Below are 19166 nucleotides of genomic sequence, written 5' to 3'. Positions count from 1 at the left end.
GTAAGAATGAGTTTGCCTCTCAAGTTCAAAGGAGATGGGAAGTGTGAGGTGAGGTCAGGGAACACAATGGCAAAGTCGGTGGCTGACCTTGAAACCCATCCAACAGATATGTGTCAATGTTGACTGCACTTGAAAGACAGAAATCCCAAGCCTACAGGTCCTCAAATTTCAGGGAAACTGAAGCACTTTCCTTATTTGCCTTTAGCAATTTGCTGTTTTAATAGCAGCATGAAACTGTCCTATGACTAAACCTTTCTTGGCCATGAACAACCATGGCTGAGGGGATAATCCTCTATTGAAAAGGGCTGGTCATCTATTTTGTGATTTTCCAGGTGCTTTCCTTGAGGAAACCTTGCACTTCTAGCAGGGACCGAATTCCCTAGCACTGGGGGCTCAGCTCTACGCACTTAGGACATTATCCTGGGATTATCAGTCCATGGGGTGAGTTTTGTGGGGAAAGAGCACTTCGTTGGCAGTGCAGTGGGAGGGGGCCCAATGAGAAGAGAAGATGGAAAGCTCCTCCAACAGAGTGAAATGATGAGGCAGCAGTAGTATGTATGGAGAGGAGATGAGCAACCAATCGAAGAGAAATTCAGGACCTAAAATCCACAGAACTTAGTTACTGATTGTACGTGCAGACGTGAGGCAAGGGAGGGGCTTCAGATGATGAGTGCGTGCCAGTGCCACATGCTGAGGTAGGGAATATCGAAAATAGGGGAACTTTCAGGGTTGAGGCCCTTACATGGGTTGAGTGTTGGACATGCTGAGCTTGATGTTCCATGAGATTGGGGTAGACGTGGGAAGCGAGAGGTTGAGTATAGGACTGACGACGGAGACCGGAGGTTTGTGCTGACAATGGAGGTGTGCCGCCCGGGTATGTACTGCTCAGGTCTCCCATCCAGAGACCCTGCTGTGATGAATGCAGTCGGCAGAGAGCCTTCTGCGCCTTCACTGCTGCCCACTGCAGCTGTCCCTGAGCCCCACCTCCCTGGGCCTCTCCTGTCCCCCGTGACTGAGCATAGGACACCCTGGGGGATTTCTCTAACACGGAGTTTCTCAGGGCCACACTGCCATCCGAGGCTCTCCCTACTTGATCCTCCTCTGTCCTCGCTCTCCTTTCACAGATGCACGATTGGCACGAGGGTCCCGAGGCTCTCCCTCTCTCCTTTATCCCTTACAGGCATTTCTCCCAAGTCTCTCCCACACCCAATTCCAGTTTGGTGTCTGCTTCTTGGTCTGAACTGACCCAGGCGTCATCCATATATAGGTAGGCAATCCTTAAAACCTGGAAGTAAATTAGATCTGGGAGAACATACAGTTGAGATCAAGATAAATGAAGTGTTAAAATTAATCAAAAGGGCTGAGGGGAAAGCCAACATTTAGGTGCTGAAAGGAGGGGCTTCCGGGGCTTGGCTCCCTGGGTTGGACTCAGGCCCCAGCCCTTACCAGTGTGTCACTCTGGCCAGATGGCTTAGTGTTTCTAAGCCTCCCATTTGTTGTGAATAAAAGGGGAGATACTAGTACTCATTAAAGTTTGTTGTGAAGACTAAAATGCAATCATTTATGTAAAGTGCACAGAAAACTACCCACACTGAGGTTTCCATCATCAGTCATAATGGACGAGGAGCCCCTGGAGTTGCCGGGAGTGGCCAGGGCAGAAAGAGGAGGACCAACATAGTAAACCACAGTGCCAAGGGAGTAGCAGTCTCCAAAAGGAAGGCAGTTTCAAAAGTCATAAAGAGCTATGAAGAATAAACTGAAATAAAATTCAATAGGCTTGGAAATGAATGATAACTTTGGCAAGAGCTATCTCAGCAGCATAAGGAACACAAGCCAGAGGATGGTGGTTTGAGAAGTAAACAGTGGGTGAGAAAGTGAGCCATCTCCAGTCCTTCTAGAAGCTTTGAAGTAAAGAAGAGGGGGCCATACTCAGAGTGGGGCTCATGAACTTGGGAGGAGGAGGGTCAAGCTTTTTTATACACAGAAAGCACAGAAAGTAATGTACCCGAGGACAGGGGGAGAAAGAAGTTTTGGGTGGCAAGATATCCTTAACTCAGAAGGAATGGGCTCCAGAACACAGAATGACGAGTTAATGGGTCAGCAGGAAAGATGGTGATGCTCTGAGACCATCTAAGCAAAGAGGAGAACAGACCGAGAGGTCAGGAGACAGAAACATGAAGGTGTTCCCAAGCAATGACCTCTGTTTCTTTCTGAAGAAGCCCTCAAAGTTCCATCTCTTAAAGGTGAAGAAGGCGTGGGGGTGGGGGGGAGGCAACTTGAAGAAGGAGGGAAAATTTCAAGAATATGTTTGTCCTGGTGTGCCTGGGCGGCATAATCAGTTAAGTGTCTGACTCTTAGTTTTGGCTCAGGGCATGATCTCGGGGTCCTGGGATGGAGCCCCTCACTGGCCTCCACCCTTAGCTCAGTCTGCTTGAGATTCTCTCTCCCTCTCCATCTGCCCCTCCCGTTCATGCTTTCTCTCACATGCTCTCTCTCTCTCTCAAATAAATAAATAAATCTTTTTTTAATATATATATATATATATATATATATATATATNTCCCCTGCGTGGGCCCCAGGCTGGGAACTTTCACAGAGCTGCTGTCCTTAATCTCCACCATCATCCTGTGAGGTAGGCATCATTATTCCCATTTCACAGATGAGGAAAGCTGAAGCCTAAAGAGACTGAGACGTGGGTCTAAGATGCACAAGTTCTAGCAGAGTACTTAGTACATATTTGTTGACTGAACGGACCCCAAAGACCACGTCCCTTCACATTTCTAGTTGGCGGCGTACTTGCGTGATATGTTTTCCAACAGCCTATTTGTTCCTGAGAGAGTATTTACATCGGTAAGTCATGGATCAGGCATAGCCTTCAAAAATGTCACAGTAACGAAAAATGCAAAAAGTGGCTGGACAAGAAAATGCCTCTGCTACTTTACTTACCCCAATACAGAAAAGCTACTTAAAAGATTATGACTGATTGGGAAATGAGATTTGGTTGGACAAAAGCACTTGAAACTCCTGTTGCTAACATTTCCATCAAGGACCTCCCTGAGAGTCAGAATCGATGTGTGGATTGTTTGAGTTTTGTTAATAATATCTGGATGAAAATGCCTGCCAAAACATTTCACTGGAGGATTTGGAATACGCTTTCCAAGTCTACAGCGGAAGGGCAGCCACCGATGTCAATGTGTGCCCATTGGCATCCCCCAGTTCATCTGGCTGAATAAAACCCAAGCAACTGTGTCTTCGAGAACCCTGTGTGTTCTTGATACTTTAGAGTCAAAGTCTAATTTGTGTTCTTCTTGTAATTATACAAGTCAAAAAGAGAATGTTTCAAATAATAATTTGAGGTAAGGAATAGATCACTAGATTCTATGTTCCTTATGGACAGGGATTGGGTCTTATTTACATTTCTGATATTTGTTTTAGAGGATTAACACAATGCTTGGCACACAACGTGTGCTAAATAGATTCTTGCTGGATTACGTTGAAGTGCATCAACCCTGCAGACAACAGAGCGGGCAGGGTTCGGTGAATCATTTGAATCTGCTTCTGCTTTCTTCTAGAACAGAGCACAGAACTGTCACACGAAGATGCAGTGTCCACAAACACTCTCACTCATTATTGAGGTTCAAAATGAATTATTAATCCCCGAGAATAATCCACGGCCAAGGTTGTCTGTCACTGTAGCCAGAGGAGAAGGAGTAATCTTCCTAAATTGTATCCTTTTTTGCCTCTTCGAGTCTGTTTTTGCAGCTCTTTGGAGCTATGGTTCTAATTCTCATTCTATCCCTGATTTACTGTTTGACCTCAAAATGAGTCACTTAATCTCAGTTAATAGCTTAAGTTTCCCCTTCAATGAGAGCCAAAGGGGCCTGACTACATGGTTAGCAAATATCAAGCCTCAAACATTGGATGTGTTTTTCGGTGCCATCCATCATCTCTGTAAGGCGAGTGGAAATGAGTCATAAATACAAAGCCCCACTCAAACTCCCTCAACTCCTCCCGAATTAGCCCTTGGAGGTTGCTCAGTCACTGTGTCGTGTAGTAAGGGGAGAAAGGTAAGGAAGCCGGGGACGGCTGCCCCAAACCCCAAAGAGAAGACGTGCTGGCAACGGAGGGCAGCAAGGAGAAAGCTCTGCGCACTGGTGGGAGCGACTGTGGTCTCCTGATCGACAACTCGCCACCTTGACAAAGAGTCAACTAGCTTCTGCTTTTGGAAAATCAAGGAAAAAGACAGCTGTGCACCCCAGTGCCCCATGTTTAAAGTGAAATAAGATGCGAGTTTACACGGTAAACCAATTAGGTTGTAATTATTCACATTTTTCCAGGATTTGCCACTTACTTTCTTGAAGCAGTAAATATTCCCAAAAGACTTTCAATGAACTTTAAAGGTTGGGTTTACATCCCATACTCAATAACAGTCTGAAAGAAAAAGGAATGGACACCTTGTCGCAAAGGGTCATGGGCAATGAAGGAGGAAGCTGAAGTGGAGGCTGCAACTTTCTCCAAAAGGCTCCAGGTGCTCTCCTGCTGCCTGAAAATGTGTTTCCCTGGGAAGAAACAGATGCACGGAGCTGAAAGCCCAAGTCCCTGCAGGAAAGATCTGGAAGTGCCCAGGTGGACGACTCATCTCTGCTACATTAGAGCTGGGAGCACTTCATCTAAAGGGTGTGATCAGTTGCGGTGGCCACAGTCACGTGGCACGTGGTGTTCTCCTAGGGCCCCGGCCAGTCCAACACCCGATACACTGCGTCACTAAAGTCCTCTCCTGCACGGGGGCTCATGCTGATTGAGGGTGTCAGCCCTTGGATTTGGCTGCTTTTTTTTTCTTTAAGATTTATTTATTTATTTGAGAGAGAGTAGCGGAGGAGCAGAGGGAGAGGGAGAGAGAGAATCTCAAGCAGACTCCCCACCGAGCTTGGAGCCCTGTGCAGGGCTCGATCTCATGACCCTGACATCATGACCTGAGCTGAAACTAAGAGTCAGATGCTTAACTGACTGACCACCCAGGTGCCCCTTGGTCCCTTCTTCTACTCTGTGGCAAGCCCACATGCTGGCCTCCATAGGCACCAAGATGGTGTCTTTGGTCCCCACTCACCTTTCTACTCAGCACACAGCACCGCCTGTGCTCTTACTGGGCAATGGAATAATGGATGGACACTTCAATAACGTATGACAACCTCTAAAGCTCCACTTGCAAGGACTGTAAATCTTGTACGTAATAGTCCTAAGTGACTGATGAGATAGGCTTCTCGCAGAATCTCTGTGATAACGGTAGTTTATAAATTTGTTCTCTTGTGACAGTATTTACATGCTTCATGATTTACCACAGAACTCGGTAAATAGTCAATATGATAAAACATCAAAATTGGAAGTAATGACTTGTACATGGATAGAATAGAAGCCGCTATTTCTCAATGTTTAGTGAGAAAAATGAAACTATGAAAGAGTCTATTTGAAAACAACTATATACCCTTTAAAAGAACAATTCAGTCTCACCAGTAACAAAAAATTCCAACTGAATCGTACCCAGTATTGGAAACTGGATGTCTTCAGTGCACCCCTCCCAATAGCACAGATCCCATAAGTAGCAAGATGATTGAGATTTCTATTCCATTCATATGACAAGGTCTACAGCAAAGGAGGTCTTCTTGGCCTCAGGTACAGGAGCAGCAAACGGCTCCTTCAGATCGCCATTTTAGAGAACTGAGGTCAGATCCAATGTGGTGCTTTCCTTCTCAATGTGCCCCTCATCTTGCATTTGCTGAAGGGATAAGTTGCTTTTCACCTTCTTTCCCTCTAACCCCATCCACAGGCAGTGACTGCTCTGCTTTCTGTCACTCTAGACTAGTTTTCATTTTCTAGGATTTGTATCAATGGAATCCTATGGTATGTAATCCTTTTTGTTTGGATTTTTTCACTCTGATTGATTTTGAGATTCATGCATGTTGTTGTGTGTTTCAGCAGTTTGTTCCCTCTTATTGTTGAGTGGAATTCTACAGTATCTCTCTCTTTAAGTCTGCAGACTCATTGTTTTTTTTATTCAACATGTTATGATCCGGATTATTTTTTATGCTCAACTTGTGCCAAATTTGGCTAGCAAGGAACTCTGAAGTTCATTCCTGTGATATTTTGACACTAACTCCCTCAGAGTTTGTGTATTTCTTTGCTTTATGGAACAAGATACTCCACGTTTACCTTAAACTTCTATTGTACCAGATCTGAAATGAGCCCTTTCTCAAGTGGCCCTTCCGTTCAGTGGGGGAATGGTAATTAGAAAACAAAATCTGGGTGTTGGATATGATCATTTCTACTGTGATGTCATTGGGTTTAGTCCCTTTTGGTGGACAGTTTAGGAAATCTCTTTATTAAAAAAAAAAGAATTTCTACTGATATTTTAAATTTGAATCCAATGTTACAGGGTTTTCCTTCATTTTCCATAATTTTAGAATTACATCTTGCTTATTCCACAGTGTGAACTCTCTCCCACTATCAGTGTAATTATTCATTTATTCTCTTCTACAACAAATGCACAGTTTCAAAATTACAACATCAATATAATTGTTGACAACAAACTTACTAAAAATTTTTTTAAAGATTTTATTTCTTTATTTGAGAGAGAGCGAGAGAACAAGTTGAGAGGAGAGGAGCAGAGGGAGAGGGAGAAGCAGACTCCCCGCTGAGCAGGGAGCCCAATGCAGGGCTGGATCCCAGGACCCTGGGATCATGACCTGAGCTAAAAGCAGATGCTTAACCGACTTAGCCACCCAGGTGCCCCCTAACTTACTAAAATTTAAGATTTACTTGCTTCTCTTTGACCTTAGAACATTTCTTACTAACTGTGTTGTCAGAGTCCTGGCTTCAGAGCTACCTGGATGATTTCTTTTCTCTCTGTGGTTAGGTTACCAATTTGACATGCAGTTTTGTTCATTTATTTATGTCTGCATTCAATTTGAATGCTTGATTTCTTCCATTATTTTAAATTTAGTTTCATTTTTGAATATGTAAAAGACTTATAGGGTTCAAAATTAAAACTTTTTGATGCCTTGCTCCCATCCCTATCACTTCCACCTGTCCCCCACCTCCACCCCCGATTCTGTAAGTAGCCATTTTCATTGATCTCTGGTTCACATCCTTTCTGTGTGTCATCGTGCAAACACCAGCAAATAGAATATTGTGTATTTTTCTTTCTTTTATAGACAAAAGCTAGCACGTTATGTACACTTTTGTACCCTTTTTCTCTGGGATGGCTGAGCTGGGAGGCTGTGGTGTGAGGCAGTCATAGTGGGGCTGCTCACCTTGCCGTGAGAGCCCCATGCAGGATAAAGCTTAGCTGAGATAGGCAGAGTGGAATGCTGAAGGGACAGACAGAGCTCTCACCATAGTTAAGGCGCCTGGGCCCATCCATGCCTGAAGCAATTGTCCCTCCTGACTCACCAGTTATGTGTAAACCAAACGCATTCTGGTTTTTGTTGTTGTTGTTGTTGTTGAGAGAGAGAGTACAAGTGGGCAGGAGGGTGGGGAGGGGCAGAGGGAGAGGGAGAGAGAGAATCCCAAGCAGGTTCCATGTCCAGCGCAGAGCCTGACATGGGGCTCGATCTCACGAGCCTGAGAGCATGACCTGAGATGAAATCAAGAGTTGGCTGCTGAACCGACTGAGGCACCCAGGCGCCCCAAACGCATTCTCTGTGTTTAAACTAGCTTGAGATTGGTTTCTGACACTTTGATTTGAAAGAAACTTGACTGACGTAAGAGACCTGATTTCATCCCACAGATCAAAGATTCCCAATTTGGATTCCTTTGATCACCGGTCCTCGAAATCCTTCAAAAAAGGGATTTTGTGGTAAAGCTAATTTAGGAATTCTGCCTCCCTTAGCCTCCTTTGTAGGGTCATTAATACATTAACATATTCAATACTCTAAGAAGCCCTCCTGTGAAGTAACTGTCTAACCGCGCTGGAAACCTTCCATCGGTCCCTCCACATCCTCTGAGCGCCTCCTCTGCCTGCTCTGGGCCCTGGAGGATGACTCGGGGCTGTCTATCAATGGATTGCCTGGACTTCGGGGTCAGCTAAGTTTGACCAGGAGGCGGGGGAGGGGGAGACTGAGGTGGGGAATATATTCCCCTGACTCTGCCCCACTGAGACACCACGGACTGGCGCATTCCTCAGCACAAGGACACGGGTCCTGACAGTCGTCCCTTTGCAGGTGCAGCAGCCTTTCTGTACCTCACCCTTCAGCTTAGGGATAGTTAATGGCTCCCTGCTGCTACCAGCCCTGGGCCACTCTCCTTTCCCTTTGTGGTTTCCTCAAACCTTGCCCAGTCATTTGCTAAACTCTCCTGAAATTACTCACTTTGGGATGCCACTTGTTTTCTGCTGATACCTGACTGAAATCTTACCATCCATTAACACCGTATTTCCTAAACTTATCAAACCTATAACATTTTTTTTTCCCAAATTGAGGGACACCTATCAATGTCCTATAGAACATAAGTTTTGGTTGTGTTTTTTTTTTAAGATTTTGTTTATTTATTTGAGAGAGAGCAAGAGAGTGAGAGAGAGCATGAGCGGGGTGAGGGACAGAGGAAGAAGCAGACTCCCCGCTGAGCAGGGAGTCCGATGCAGGACCTGAGATCATGACCTGAGCCCAAGGCAGATGCTTCACCGACTGAGCCACCCAGGTGCCCAGAGAACACAAGTGTTGGCCACATACTTTGGTAAATGCCTTCCTAGGTGGTAGCTTTGATGCAGGACTCTGGAAAGTTGAAGGTAACCTGAGAGAGCATCCCCTTACAAGAACCTGGTGTTTCAGCCCGACTGGCAAGTCTGAGGGCTTTCAGTGAGGCCTCAGACTTGACTACCTTTGTGTAAAGCACCTTCTTTCTGTGGGAACCCCTCTCTCTCCTGTTCTCCTACAGAAAGCCCACCTTTAAAAACAAACAAACAAACAACAAAACCCAGCTCACATCACCACTGACCCATAGACATTCTCAGAGTGCGGGCACTCACTGTGGCCTCTGTCCCTAGTGTGGCCACCACAGTTCCCCACCTGCACAGTGGTCCCCATATAGTGAAGATCGTCTTTTAAACTTTTGCCTTGATAAGTAATTTTTCTCAGGTTTGATCCATGCCTTCGAAGCTCAATTGTAAGCTCCTTGATGACAGGAACAGTATCCCTTCTTTATATATCTCAAAGTTTCTAACAAACGCATCCCGTTTTAGACACTGCAACACCCCTCTTTCTTCTCCTGACTGACTGCATGGACTATGCTGTTTATCTCCACTCAGTTTGAATCCCATCACAGTCGAAGGCGTTCCCTCCTCACCCAGCCAAGTGTGGTTTTCTTCAGTTTCTGAAGGGTTAGCTCTCATTATCCGCCACAGAAAACACGAATGCACTCTGACATAAAGTGTCATCTGGAACTATGGCTTATGTCCTATTAGTAATAAATGCTTTGTGTATTTCTACCTTTGAACCTTCACAAGATTATAAGCACTGTTATGGGTTCAATCGTGTACCCCCCCATTCATATGTCGAAGGCCTAATCCCCAGTACCTCAGAGTGTGACTTCATTTGTAACCAGAGTGATTGCAGATGAAATTAGTTAAGATGGGATCATCCTGGATAGGATGGGTTTATAATCCAAGATAACTAGTATCTTTATAAAAAGGAGGGGATTTAGACAGACGTGAACACGGGGAGAACACCGTGTGGAGATTGGAGTAATCCTGCCACAAGTCAAGGAATGCCAAAGATTGCCAGCAACCCCCCAGAAGCTAGGAGAGAGGCATGGAACAGCCCCCCACACATCTTCAGAAGGGGCCAACCCTGCCGACACCCTGATCTCGAACTTCTGGCTCCCGGAACTGTGAGACAAATCATGGGTATTGCTCAAGCCACTCGGTCTGTGACACTTCGTTATAGCACCCCAGCACACTAACCCGAGCACCTGAGGGACCATCTGGGAGCCCCACAGAGGAGGGTTGTTTCTTATGTCACTTCTGGTAATTCATACTTTTCTCTGTGCCTCAACTTTCTCCTCTGTAATGTGGAAATAATAATATCTACTTTGGAAAGTTGCTTAAGAGATTAAAGATAATACATGAACACGCCAGCTCAGTGCCTGACACAGTGAACAGTGTTAACACGGGGTTAGGTCCTGCCATTACAATCCTCTTATCTTACAAATGGGAAACTGGGATCTAGACCCACAGAGCGCTCTCTAAACCCACATCGGTGAGCAGCAAGAAGTGTGCCAGAAAACTTCAACTATATTTGCTTCACCTCCTATGTACGCTATGCCCTGCCTCTCACTGATGACGAGAGTAATTCGTCTGGTGGCATTCATTGGGTGGTAGTTTGTGTCTGATTTTCGCTGTGCTATGGGGGGGGCCTTGAATTTGAGGAGTAGAAACCTACATGGTTTGTTTCTTCCGAGATACTCTGTACACTGTTATCAGATGATGCTTGGATTAATTTTAAATCCATATTCCTCCAAAGGCACGGTCTTTGTCCTATGCACATCTCTTAATACCCGTCATTCTGGTTGCAACGTGGTCCCCTCTCATTTTTAAATGACTGAATGTGAAGCCTGCCATGGAACGATCGGTTTCTTCACAGGTTAATTTGAGGAAACACATACTATCCCTGCCCCATCGTTTTACTTCTTCTGGTGACATAAATCAAAATTGATGATGTCTATTAAACCACAATTTTCTTACATAATTGATAATCAAGGAGTGTGCTTTTTATGCATCAACATGCTGCTGATCAAACTATCTGTCTCTCAGCATGTTGGGACGTCCATCCTGAGCTGAACTGGTGGGGCCCAAGGAAGGTTCAAGGGCTTCTAAAGAGGTTGAGGATCCTGTTTCAAAGGCTGATTGGATCCTGGTGAAACTACCACCGTAAAATAGAAGGCGAGCAAAAAGAGTGAAAAGAGAAAGAGCGTGAGAGGTGAGTGAATCCCGAGATCTCAACAGATTTTGTTGTCCTCTACCATCACGCTATGACAACTTGCATCAGAGAAATTTCTTATTTCAACATTGCAAAGGATATGGAAATATCTTCTCTTGAAACAAGAACTTGGAAGCCCTTACTTCTGGGATAAAGCTGTCAGGAAATTAAACTAGAATCAACATTTGACAGGTTAACTTCATTTTTCATTTTTGAGGTCTTAATCCCCCTTCTCCTAGCAACCTTTCCTATATGTCAGATCCACACACTATTTTGAAACTGAAGGGATAGGGAAAGGAATCCTCAAAGAAAAAAAAGGGGGGGTGCTTCTCAGGCTCAGAATCAGCCCTTGCTCTCAATATTTCCTCAAGGACAGTGAGAAGCTCCCAGGAGGCCCCGGGGCTAGGTGGAGAGATGTGCTCTCTTTCATCAGCTGGCAATTTCAAAAGCACCTGCCCTCCATTTCCAGGTTTCAAGAGTGGTCACATCAGCCAACCCTTCCTTGATTTCTATAATCCCATGATAAAGACCATTGTTGACAAGAGCACAGAATATATTATGCCCTGCCTCCTGCCTATTTTCTGTTTTCAGTTTCAAAATGAGTATTGATGGACTGATTCTCTGCATTCCTGAATGCCAGGTGGCAAGGCTGAGGGGAGAGTGAAGGAGAAACAAGGGAGAGCCTTCTGGCTGCGGAAAACCTTTATCCTTCTCCAGCAGAAGTTCTAGGCTTGACTTTCATCAACTTTAGGGGCCTGCAAGGGCTTTAGGGGATTCCTGAACCCCTTGAAATCAAGTGCAAGATGGCGCATAGGTGCATTTGTGGGGAAGAGGTGCCCATAGCTCTCACAGAGTCACAAAAGGTTTTCCTAGCTTAAAAAAAGTACTCCTTCAACCCTATAGTAATGATTAATGGGAAAGGTTAAATAAGTTGATTTTGTAAGAATATTTTAATCAAGAATAACTCTCAGATATCTGAGTACTGAAAAATAACATGGGAAGAAAGACATTGTCTTAAATGTTCAGGATATTGATCGTATAATGACTTATAATGAACATAGATGATTCACTTCAACAAATAGTTACTGAGTGCTGACCTTAGTGAACATATAAAACTTGGTAGAACACCGCCTCTAACATCAGGAGAATTGCTTGCTCTGATAGAATAGAAGATGCAAATAACTAAGGCACAAACAAGAACTAACCCTGTTGCTGTGTGTAGTATGGAATGAAGCTGGGAGGGATTGGAGAATTGGAGAGTCCCTTCGGTTTGCTTGAGAAATAATGAGGATATGAACTTGTATGGCTGCCAAGAAAAAGGAGAAAATGGCTATGAGGAGTGTGGATAAATTACGTGATGTGCAAATTGACTTGTTTCATTCATTCACTCATTTGCACATTCTCACTTTGGCTCATCTCTTTTACTGTATCAGGTAATTGTTAGAGGTACTCGGCAAAACATGAATAGTTTCTGGCCTCACAAAGTTCTCCGACCAGCCCTGAGTAGCTCCTTTAATTGAGCAACTCATACATTAGTGGTACCCCTTGCAAGCATTCTCACAATCTCCCCCCGAAACCACTCACCCCGCATCCTTTCAAATTCTGCTTCCTGGACTGTTCCCAAGCCTCCCAGTTTCTGATCACATCCTATTCTCTTGACTATGGCTCCACATTACTCCAGGTCTTGTCTCTGGCTTGACTTCTTAGATTCGCTCCCTACTTCCTGTTTTGGGTTAAGCCGACTTCATGTGCTTGGGGTAAATACTTACCTGGTCCCACCAAGTCTTGTGGTCTTGGCAACCAGGCACAGTCCTCGTGACTGCCTCCCTTCCCGCAAAGAGCTTAGACCAGACACTCAGAGTCTAGCCCTAAAGACAGGTGGGTATAAGCTAACGAGGATGTGGGCTCCTGGGTGGCTCAGTCGGTTAAGCATCTGACCCTTGATCTCAGCTCAGGTCTAGATCTCAGGGTCATGAGTTCAAGACCCTCCTTGGGCTCCACATCCACACTTAAGAAAATAAAAACAAAAATAAATAGGGGCACCTGGGTGACACAGTCAGTTAAGCTTCGGACTCATGGTTTCGGCTTAAGCCCTGATCTCAGGATCATGAGATCAAGGCCCTTGTGGGGCTCTGCCCTCAGTGCAGAGTCTGCTTGGGTTTCTCACTCCCTCTCCCTCTGCCCTTCCTCACCCTCTCTCTCTCTCTAAAATAAATAAATCTTTAAAAAAATTTTAGAATAAAAAAAATAAACAAATGAGGACGCAGTACCATCATGCTATTCTTATGGGTTGAGTAGTATCCTGGGAGCACAGAGGTGGGAGCAGACTCTGATGAGTTCGACAGGGTTCAGTATTAAAAGGATGGCCTTCCTAAAAGAGCACCTGTTAGTTTAGGCCAGTAAGAATTCCTCCAGATGATTAAATGACCAACGGTCAGAATCATGAAAGGTTAGAGCAGGAGGCAGCTCTAGAGATCATCAAATTCAGCCTTGTTGTTTTTTACTGAGAAGGAAACTGAGGCAGACTCCTAGGGGGTTTGGGACACATTTCTCATGCCCAGTGCATTTTTCTGAACAGTGCAACGCCTGGCCATTCTTCAGTTATAATCGAAAGGAGAAGATGTGTGTCATTTTGTTTCTAAAACTGCCAGGAGGGAACATGTCTTGAACACATTCCTTGTGAGATCTATCGGAGTCCTAGACACTGATGTGCTTCCTTGAGGATTCCAGAGGAAATAGCAACGAGGCCAAGGAGGAAAGTGAAAGTGGGTTTGAGAAGATGTGCAAGTAAGGTGGAGACGGGCTTGCACAGAAATCTTGGAAAGATGAAGTCTCAATTCCCATTGGCGAGAATATCTAATAATCTAGATCATTCCTACTGAAATTGGGTCTGGTAACAGCCACAGCAGAACATCTGGGAGCCTACTCGAAATGCTGTTTCCCGGGCCCCCCTCAGACCTGCCGAATCAGAATCTGCACTCTGACAAGACCCCTGGGGATTTATATGCCCAGTAAAGCTTGAGAGGCAAACAAAGAACTGCTGACTTTGGCTTTTTCCCTCACTCTTTTAAATTACATCGAATGTTGGACAGCAGAAATTGAAAAGTAGGACAAATGAAATTTGCATGGGTACATGCATGAGGGCATGTAAGAAAGCACAAGAGAGAATCAATGCAAGATCCCAGTAAGAGCTCTATTTCTTAAAGGGAGTATGTACCTTTAAACAACTCTTTCCCTCTGAGCTTTAATTAATTGTTTTGCATTAGTACACTACATTGCAAAAGGGCCTGTGTTTGCAATTAGGTGGCTCTGACAGATGGGGCAGTGATTAGGTGCTTCTGCCCAAGAGACAGGAAAGTTACCCGTGCCCAAGGGTATATTTCTCCCATATGAGATGCGAACCCCTTTTTTTAAAGAACGCAATAGTGTACTTTGCTTCCTGATGAAATTCCTAGCAAACAGTTCAAATCTTTTTTAAAAAATCATTTTAAAGAATAAATGTAAAAATAGGACAGTGAACAAACAGAAGCTGGATATTAGCTGCCATCATTCAGCTTTGTATGTTTCATAGGTAATTTACACTTTTCCAGGTTCAAGGGAGGAAGCGGAGACAGGAGTCCCAATCCTGGATGTCCCTCTGTAAACCGGCACCGTTTAAAGCTTCTAAATCCCAATTAGGCTGCTTGAACCAACGGAGATGCCACAGATGCAACCTACTGGCTTTTCCCATGGGAAGTCAGAGAAGTGGAAAATATTTCAAGCAATTTGGGCATGCTTGCATAACCCTTTTGTGGAAATTCCTGCACTAACAATTTGCAATTAAAGTGAAAGTGAGTAAAAATAGAATGACCTCTCTTTTCAACAATGACTATATTTTGTAGACTCTGCTATAGAAACGTGCTTTACGTCTGACCCATACACAATGACAAAGAAACCAAAAATCACCAACTTTCCACATTCCTAGCAGTATAGAGCATATATCAGGAAGCAGCTTCCTGGTGTAGCGTTAATGACGACATTTAGCTAAGACAGAAGACACGACCACATAAAATGAAAGCAAATCAGTAGCCAAGTGGGGCCGGAAAAATACGTTTTAAGTCCAAATTAGAGTTGTAAATTCATATTAAAGTTCATATTATAAACAGAGTCTCCCAGTCAGACTGATGCCTGAAATTCCCATGCTTTTGAGTCACTCCCCTGTTTAGCATTAGCTGCTTGCTGTCTGGGATTAGAAATTAATTTTTCTCAATCTAACAAAAGCCTCCTTTGAAAAGTCACTCTGCAAGATGGAAAAAATATAATGTATTATACAATAAAATACGTTTGTTTCTATACTTAATGCTGTGAGTTATTTGTGCTATTTCCTTCCCATGGTTTGGGTAAATAAGCATTCGATATTAATGGGACAAAGTTTCGAGAATCGTTCTGCTAATATCATTACGCCATGTTCTTTCAAACATATCTGAGATGCCATGATATAGTTTTAGGTTTCCTTTGAAATTTTATAAACTCTATGATTAATGTGTAGAGTGTTTATGTCATTTGATGACTAAAAATATCCACGCAAGGATATTTTCTGGGATTGAATCATCTACATATGCTAAACAATTTAGGCAGAGCAGAGCTATTTGGCAGAGGAGAAAACCTGTGAGTGAAAATTAGTTGATCAGTTGACAACATGAAATAACAAACAAAACAGAGGCCACGTCCCACTCAGCCTGGGTCCAGGGGGCTTTTGGCAAGGGGTGAGCATAAGAGAACAAACCAGAGCCTGATTCCGAAGGATATGGAATGCTTTACTAACGATTTTGGCAAAGGAGACTTGTCAAAGGCGGTTAAGCAGGGTGGCAATGTGAATTCTCTAAAGATAGCGGCCCCAGAGTGCGGGTGGTGAGGAGGGAGGCCAGTTTGGGGGTTATTGAAATCAGATAAAACATCGTGAGAGTTTGAACTAAGCATCGTGAAAAGATGGGAAAGAAGTAAAATGGATAAAACGTGGAGATGGTTGAAACTTGGAGTTGGAGCAGTAGGGTTGGTGGTAACTGAATTTTCTGCCTTGAGTGGAGGCAGGTGGGCTTCCCATTGACAGAGTTAGGGAACACGGGAGGAAGGAAGCGGACCAGAGACTGCTGGAAGTGTATAGTTTGAAGGCCTTCTGGGTCTGGAGTTAGGGAAGGCTAGACTCACGTCATGGTGATTTGGGTATTACTAGCGAATAGGGAATGAGCCCACTCAGGCAAGAAGAGTGTATGACATCAGAGGGGCTCTCAGAGCGGGGTGTAGGAAGAGGCAGAGAGACATGGGAGTTTGAGGGCAATCAGTTACAATAGGAGAGATTTCAAGAGCCAGTCCGTAGAAGGATGCGCTGCAGGGAGAACAGGAAACAGGCTCAGGCCTAGGACAGTGGACTTTGACCTTTGAAGAGTTTGGGTCCTAAGGAATGGGTTGATAAATCACAATCTAGATAACCAAGGTTTGAGATGTTATGTGTCCTGAAGCGGACGGTGGGGTGGTCCACTCACTCGGATGAAGCGGAAACTATGGAGCTACACCCTACTGGGGAATCCAAGTGGTGTGGGAATGGAGGGTGCTGGGTGGACGTGCAGCTGGGTCTTCAGCGCAGGTGCACAGACCAGCATGTCATCTGTGGGGAGAGAGCTCCATGCACAACCGCAGCTCAGGGTGGACAGTGGGGATGGAGGACAGGCTGAGGGGTCCTTGGGGGACGGTGTTAGAGTCAGTTTTCTGTAGTCAGGGGGAAGTTAGCCCTAATAAGAGCTACCATTTCTTGAGTGTTTTTTATGTGGCTTCACATCCATAATCTCATTGGATCTTCAGAACAGCTTTGCAAGGTACGGTTCAAAAATGAGAAGCAGGCTCCAGGTCTAGGGGAGAAAGTCAAGCCTGAAACAAGTGAGGCCATGGACAGCCCCAGGACAGGGGACAGCTGGTGTTCTGAGGGAGATTGCGGCATGAGGAAGGGGCACCTGCAGAACCAAGGAGACTCCAGGACTTCTACAACAGAGAAGAGGTGAGGCTAGGGGAGCAATCGCTTCCCAGGGACCTGGGGCCCCTGGTCTGGCCAATAGCAATGACAGGTGGGGAGCAAGTTGGGAATTGCCCTTGAAAGTTGGTGTGTTTAATTTAGGAATGGTGGAAATTCAACATGCATATGGATTAGAGACATGCAAGTGAAGAAAGAGAGAGGCAGTGATTGGAGATGAGTGATAAATCAAGACGCAAGACCACAGGGAGATGGATTAGCCCTGGAAAGAATGAAGGATGATGCTTCCTCTGAGACAGGAAGGAGGGAAGGTGGGTAAAGACATCACTAATTTCAACAACAGAGGGGTGGAAGCTGAAGAGGTGTAGACCCAACAGCTTCCATTTCCAATTGAAGAAGGAGGATACATCATTTCTGGAGGGTAGGTGGTGAGGTTGTAGAGATTTAAGGAAAAATGATAAAAATGCAAATCAAAGCATCAGGGAATGGGAAAATGAGTTGTGTGACCAGAGATCCAGCATTGGGGAAAAGCAGCCACTGGGAGGAAGGTCAATTCCAAGCCCTAGGAGTTGGTTACATATAATTCATGGTACTTTACCACGTGCACACAGAAAAACACTCTGAAATGCCACGCACAGAACATAGTCACCAGCTGTGGCTCATCCAAATAGTGTGTTTAGAGACCCATCATTTCCTTGTTCCATAAGCTGACACCCCTTTGCTGTTCTGAAGAGCAAGTGTATGTTTTTGTCACCGTATGTATTTATGTAGTCATCTATTCCTTTGTCATTTTTAAATATCTTGACACTACACTGTTTTTTTCAAATTTTTATTTAGATTCTAGTCAGTTAACATATAGTGTAATATTAATTTCAGGAGTAGAATTTAGTCATTCATCACTTACATATAACACCCAGCGCTCACCCCAAGTGACCTCCTTAATGCCCATCACCCATCTAGCCATTCCCCACCCACCTCCCCTCCAGCAACCCTCAGTTTGTTCTCTTTCATTAAGAGTTTCTTATGGTTTGTTCCCTCTGTCTTTTGTTTTTCCCTTCCCATAAGTTCATCTGTTTTCTGTCTTAAATTCCACATATGAGTGAAACCATATGGTATTTGTCTTTCTCTGACTAACTTATTTCATTTAGCATAATACACTCTAGCTCCATCCATGTTGTTGCAAATGGCAAGATTTCATTCGTTGTGATGCCTGAGTAATATTCCATTGTATATATATATGCCACATTTTTTTATTTTTTATTTATTTATTTATTTTTATTTTTTAAAGATTTTATTTATTTATTTGACAGAGATAGAGACAGCCAGAGAGAGAGGGAACACAAGCAGAGGGAGTGGGAGAGGAAGAAGCAGGCTCACAGCAGAGGAGCCCGATGTGGGGCTCGATCCCATAACGCCAGGATCACGCCCTGAGCCAAAGGCAGACGCTTAACCGCTGTGCCACCCAGGCGCCCCACACATCTTTTTTTTTAAAGATGTTATTTATTGATTTATTTATTTGAGAGAGTGATGGAGGGAGACAGAGTGTGTGCAAGTGGGGGAAGGGGCAGAAGGAGAAGGAAAGAATCTTCAGCAGGCTCCATGCTGAGATCATGACTTGAACCAAAATCAAGAGTCAATGCTTAACTGACTGAGCCACCCAGGTGCCTGCCATATTTTCTCTATCCATTCATCAGTGGATGGACATTTGGACTCTTTACATAGCTTGGCTATTGTTGATAATGCTGCTGTAAACATCGAGATGCATGTACCCTTTCAAATCTGTATTTTTGTGTCCTTTGGGTAAATACCTAGTAGTGCAATTGCTGGATCATAGGGTAGTTCCGTTTTTAACTTTTTGAGGAACCTCCATACTATTTTCCAGAGTGGCTGCACCGGTTTGCATTCCCACCAATAGTGTAAGAGGGTTTCCCTTTCTCCTCATCCTCATCAACATCTGTTGTTCCTTATGTTGTTAATTTTAGCCATTCTGACAGGTGTGAGGGGGTATCTCGTTGTGGTTTTGATTTGTATTTCCCTGATGATGAGTGATGAGCATCTTTTCATGTGTCTGTTGGCCGTCTGGATGTCTTCTTTGGAAAAGTGTCTATTCATGTCTTCTGCCCATTTCTTAACTGGATTATTTGGTTTTGGGATGTTAAGTTTAATAAATTCTTTACAGATTTTGGAGACTAGTC

This window comes from Ailuropoda melanoleuca, chromosome 7 (genome assembly GCF_002007445.2).
Source record: "Ailuropoda melanoleuca isolate Jingjing chromosome 7, ASM200744v2, whole genome shotgun sequence".
Classification (NCBI taxonomy): domain Eukaryota; kingdom Metazoa; phylum Chordata; class Mammalia; order Carnivora; family Ursidae; genus Ailuropoda; species Ailuropoda melanoleuca.
The sequence above is the reverse complement of the archived record's forward strand: the minus strand, read 5'-3'. Positions refer to the sequence as shown.